The sequence below is a fragment of the Oncorhynchus clarkii genome, chromosome 20 (assembly GCF_045791955.1).
Source record: "Oncorhynchus clarkii lewisi isolate Uvic-CL-2024 chromosome 20, UVic_Ocla_1.0, whole genome shotgun sequence".
Taxonomy (NCBI): Eukaryota; Metazoa; Chordata; class Actinopteri; order Salmoniformes; family Salmonidae; genus Oncorhynchus; species Oncorhynchus clarkii.
The window spans coordinates 58980063-58986467 of NC_092166.1; positions in this window are offsets into that span (position 1 = coordinate 58980063).

The following is a 6405-nucleotide window of genomic DNA, read 5'->3' on the forward strand; positions in this document are numbered from 1 at the left end:
TAAATAACATGAACAAGTACCACACTGCACTTTGGTCCTCACCTTCTTCCACCGACGACCGTTACATCCTGTCTGTTTATCATTTCTTCATAGTATTTTGTTGGGCAAGGGTCTCTCATAAGGTTTCAGCAGTAACATAGTTCTCCTCAGAAATATTTTTTTCTACGAGTACTGGGCGGTGCCATATTGAGGTTAGGAATGGAATTCAAGTTCTTTCACTTATGTCGGGATCACACACACATTAATTCACAATTTGCCAGTGATGATCTGGTGTAGTGTGGTAATCCTTTTTGTGGAAATCCTTGCAGTTGTCACTTCAGTACAAATTAGATTTGTTTGTTTGTAAGAGTGGTTGTAACCGCAAAAAAAAACAAAGCACAACACACAATGTCGGTGCGAGGATGTCAAGTGTGTCTTACTTGATAAAGGTTGCCATTGACCAGAGGGGTATTCTAAGAAGCAAGCTATATCTCCTCAGGGTTTAATTAAACTAAACAGCTTCAGTTAGCTTCACATTACAGCTCAGGCTTAATCCGTATTGCGACTGTGGATATTGCTCGTCTGCCTGCCGCTAACTCTAGCAGGCTTGTAACCACGTGTGCATGTCACACATGGCTATTCGAATGCCAAACTCTTCACTGAGACACTGCTGAAACATCAATCTATTGGTGAGTCAGTTCTTGAGGTGGAGTAACTCTGACAAATCACGGTCGAACCAAGGGCTGTTTTTAAATGTCATTTTCTTTATGGGGGAGTGCTTATTAACAATACCACTGGAAATATTTTTAAAAGCCAAGCGTCTTTGACAGAGGGGATCAAGCTGAGTCTATACCAATTTACAGAGGCCAGGTCATGAAGGAAGGCTTGCTCATTCGTTTTTCTGCAAGTGTCTATGACCAATTAGGACAGGTCGTTTAATTGAGCAGCCATTACGAACACAGGCCGTAAAACAGTGACCATTAAGGTCATTACACAAAACATCAGACTGATACCTGTCAGGATTATTTGTGAGGATAACATCAAAGAGAGTAGCCTTTTCTGGCTATTTCGAGTCATACCTTGGATTGGTAATAATCTGAGAGAGATTTAGGGAGTCCCAGTTTAGGTCACCTAGCAGGAAAATTCAGACTTAGTGTAAGGGGCCAGGAGAGAACATAGGGCAGGTAGGGTACAGGCCAGTGCTGATGGTGGACGATGCATCAGTCAACAAAGAGCTATTTGAAAGCTTAATGCTTAAAACCAGCTAATAACATTTTTGGGGGACAGAATTGGTGTAGACAACTGCACTGAAGGAGTTCCCTCGTAAAGATTGCCACTCCACCACCTTTGGAAGATCTGTCTTGCCGAAAAAGGTTATAACCAGAAAGGTTAACATCAGTGTTCCGAAGACTCTTTCTTAACCATGTCTCAGTAATGACCAACACATCTGGATTGGAGCTGTGAACCCACACTTTCAATTGATACATTTTAGGTAATAAGCTTCTAGTGTTAATGTGCAGAAAACCCAGGTTGTTACGAGAGCACAAGTCAGAATTGGGACTAGCAATAGTAGACGGGCCAGGTTGTACATGCACATTTCCAGATACTGTATCATCAGCAGTAATAGAATCAGGGCACGGCAGAGGGCAGTGAGCGCTTTGCAGTGTTGATTTTTTTTTATGCCATTTGAATGTGCATCAGATGGCAACAAGAACATATTGTAACAGCAATTTCTTCAGACAATAAAAATACAAATGGTTAATGTTGACTTTGCTGTGCTTTTTCCCCCACTCCCATCAACTAAATAATTGTATTAACTCATCCAAAGTGTTACTGTGTGTGAAGTTTAAGATGCATTGTCATTACTAAATGTGTAATGTGCTATATTTTAACATTACTATTTTTGAACACACAAAAAACAGATTAATAAAACATTTAATCAATCGTCTCCTCAAATGAAGGGGATGATAACTCAATCTTTGCAAGAGGGAGGGAATCTGATTTCATTGGTCTTCAACTAGTGACTCAGCCATTACATTCAGGGTAAGTGGAGTTAGCCTGCCCCTGAGCAGGTTAGTTTTGATGGATTATTTGCCATAGAAATTTACCGGGCTAAAAGGTGAGTCATTTTCGTATGACTGTTTACACCGAGTTCGACATACTTCCATGTCGTCTTAATCAACAAACTACATCATACCTAAAAACACTTTCATTTAACACGTAAAAATGTTAGCATGAGCAGATAGACTGTCGTATGGAATGTACATCAAGAGCCGATTCCAATAGACTTTCTTCAACTAGCTAACCTACCCTGCTTTTAAGATGCTGGAAAGCTGTTGAGTACCATTTTGTTTAAACAATAGTAGGAAAAAAGTCCACCAAATTAAGTTTTATCAACTGCCCAAGGATCAGGTTAAGCGAACATAATTTCAGGCTATTACGCTGCGATGATGATAGAAAGCTTTGGGCTCTGGTTACGCGATACATTTTTGTGTGTTCAAAGCACTTCCTCCCTGGTAAGTCACAAACACTTGTTTGTATCTAACTAGCTATATGTATTGCATAAAGCTAGCTAGTTAGCGTGGAGTTAGGACTAGTGAGCTACCATTTGGACCTCAAAACTTTTGGGGAAAAAAAGTATAAATGCAGTATATACAGTACCATTCAAAAGTTTGGACACGCCAACTCATTCAAGGGTTTTTCTTTATTTGTAATATTTTCTACATTGTATAATAGTAGTGAAGACATCACAACTATGAAATAACACACATGGAATCAGGTAGTAACCTAAAAAGTGTTCAACAAATCAAAATATATTTTATATTTTATATTCTTCAATCTAGCCACCCTTTGCCTTGATGACAGCTTGGCACACTCTTGGCATTCTCTCAACCAGCTTCTTTCAACCAACATATTGGTAAATGTTTTGGGCACATTTCCAATTTGTAAGGTGCATAATCCTAACAGGGTAGAATCTAACAAGGGGGACATTTTGAGCCTAAATTAGCCATAGCTCTGTGAGTGAGCAAGATTGAGCTAGCATAATGGTGAACACCTGAACTTGATTTTAACTTCTCTAAGCACATTTTAACATTTTGATTACTTTTTTCTAATTTAATTTGTTCATAATTTAATGTCACAGGGTGGAAATGTATGTGTGTTTTAAAAAGTGTTTATAATGCATAAAATTCCATTTCAGGATCCATTTTTTGGTGTTTTTAAGGTAAAGGACACCTGACCTTTTATATTTAAATCCTTTTGGAATTCAAATTTTACACTAAATAAGAACTTATATTTCCTGGGGACAGAAGATGCACTGCATAGTAACCAAAATAATGTTTACAATGCCATGGCTGAATGCCTCATGATTCAACTTCCCACAATTATTTTAATCTGAACAGGACATCCATTGCTTATAGCTACTGTTTTTGTTGTAGTTCTCAGGTCAAAAGATTTAGGCAAATTATTCCAATTGTAGTAGTAGCGGGTTGTGACTAGTTCATGTTGAAGAACATGGATAAGTAGCATAATGTAGGTTAGATCTAATTGCTGTCATACATTTTGCATGAAATCAAACCTGGCTGATCTGTTGTTTTGACGTCTGTGGAATTCATAACATTGTTGGACAGGTTTAAAAGCTCTTTGTTCTTTGTATCCATTGAGACAGCTCTTTTTTTTACAGAAACTGGGAGAACACATTTAGAATGCCTGAAGCTTTAACCGTACTGGGGTGTGTGTGTGTGTGTGTGTGTGTGTGTGTGTGTGTGTGTGTGTGTGTGTGTGTGTGTGTGTGTGTGTGTGTGTGTGTGTGTGTGTGTGTGTGTGTGTGTGTGTGTGTGTTGTTTACGATGTTTTTCGATGAAAATGCCATTAAAAACATTCTGATGCAGATTATTTAGGGCTTTTTTCCCCTTACAATCAAAACATAGTATGCCTATATCTCAATGCACTGCTTTTTAAATGGCAAATTTGAACAAATTCTAAAATCACGATTAACTAATGCCATTAACTCGATGAATTATTGTAGCGGCCCTAGTTTTATTATAACTACTAAATAACCACATCATTAATGGATCACTAGATTAAAGAATTTCAGGTCTCTCGTTCATCTGATTAGTAATTTCCCACTAATCCAGAAAATGTACTACTGGAATGTGTGTTAGAGTAATACTCTTGCATCCATGCTTGGTCTCTATCTGAACCTTGTTATCTGAAGATAACTTTGATGCCATCTATACGTTTAATATATCTCTGTGGTCATTTGAATGTGTTCAAAGTGAGCTCTAACAACCGTATGCAAGAGGTGTTATTCTCCATAGGAGTTCTGCCTCATCTGCGTTGGTCTCAACCCCCATACAAACCTTTGGATGCTGTGACCCGTGTGGAGATTGGGCTAGTTTGATGTTACTATAACTGGGAATGGTCTGATTGGTCAGTTGTGGTTTGAAAAAGTCACACCTTCAGATGAGTATAAATTGAAGGAAAAGTAATTGTCTCTTTGTCTTGCGCACTTGTCCTGCTACCACTCTACGGAGTGGTTGTATGAGAATTCATATTTTCTAGTCTTTTTGGCCTCTGGACTATTAGGCCCACTTGAATTGTCCAGTGTTAAATAAAACAATATATAACACTGAGAGTTTTAAAACAACACTGAAAGTGTGGAGTCTGTGGACTCATATACTGTAGACACCGGAACTGTGTTAAATTAACACACTGCTCAGTGTAAAGCCTTATTCAAATATTTCCCAGGGTGCCTTGCCTTTAGAGTAAATTGCAGAGTTACTACCCATGACTGTATTTATTAGTTCTGTCATTGTTGCAGTCATCCATATTTGTCTTGTCAACTTTGCCACATGAGATAATGAATGTTATAACAAATATTTTAACACAATACCACACATATTTCTGTAAGGCCTTATTTCCAAGGTCTAGTTTTACCCTAATATAAGGGCCTGAAACTCACAGGCATCACTTTGAAACCAAACCACACCCATCATTATCATATTTTCCAGCTTGCTCTATTGTAGGTCGATTTTTTTTTTAAATAGTTTGATTCAACATCTATGTTTTTGCATGTACATTGATTGATTGATTAATGAATCCTATGCTAATCAAATACATTGATTGATGAATTAATCTTATGCTAATCAAGTACAAATAACAAGACAGTATATTACTTGGACTTCTTGCACCCACTAGTGAAAGGGTTGGTCCAATTAACATGGTTTAACTTATTCTTTCTAACCTGACATTTTGAAAGCAGGTTACAGGTGATAAACATATCAGAAAGTTAGACATGCCCACACTGGCTGGATTCTAATAGGAATCACACATCACCTTGCAAGCCAGCATAATGCAGTTGTGGAAAAAGTTCCCAGTTGTCATACTTGGGTAAAAGTAAAGATACCTTAGAAAGACATCTTAAAATGACTCAAGTGAAAGTCACACAGTAAAATACTACTTCAGTAAACGTATTTGGTTTTAAATATACTTAAGTATCAAAAAATAAATGCAATTGCTAAAATGCACTTAAGTATGATAAGTAAAAGTATAAATCTTTTCAGATTCATTATATAAAGTAAACCAGACGGCACCATTTTTTTTATTTTTTTATTTTTACGGATAGCCAGGGGCACACTCCAACACTCAAACCTAATTAACAAACGAAGCATTTGTGTTTAGTGAGTCCGCCAGATCAGAGGCAGTACGGATGACCAGGGATATTATCTTGATGTGTAAATTGGACCGTTTTCCTGTCTTCCATCTGCTAAGCATTCAAAATTGTGACGAGCACTTTTGGGTGTCAGGGAAAATGTATGGAGTAAAAAGTACATACTTTTATTTAGGAATGTAATAAAAGTTGTCAAAAAATATAAATAGTAAAGTAAAGGTACAGATACCCCAAAAAACTGCTTAAGTAGTACTTTCAAGTATTTTTTATTTAAGCACTTCACACCACAGGCATAATGTTATATTTATACATATTTGAATAAAACAATTCCTCACCACCTTTTCTGGCCATGATGGTTTCATTTTCCCAAAGAAACTTTAGCCTACAACAAATTACCATGCGGATCTCTCATTTAATTGGGCCTATGAGCTAGGCTATTATTTAAACTAGGCTATTTTGCTCGTTCATGCATGCACAGTTTCAAGATGGGTCTGATTTCAAACTGGAAAATGCGTATGTATGGCCTGTGCCAAGTTTTGAGCATGCACTGTCTTGTCAGAAATGGCGCATGCAGATATTTAGTGTGAAATGTACTCAACAGTTATAAACGAGGCCCCAGGCCTGCAAGTACGGTTGCAAAATTCAGTTGACTTTCCCAAAACTCACACATAAAAATAAAACAAAAACTGACCTTTTAGCCTGCTTCTGTTTCCATAAAACTTCAAACCAGGATTTCTGGAAAACTTTGGAATTTT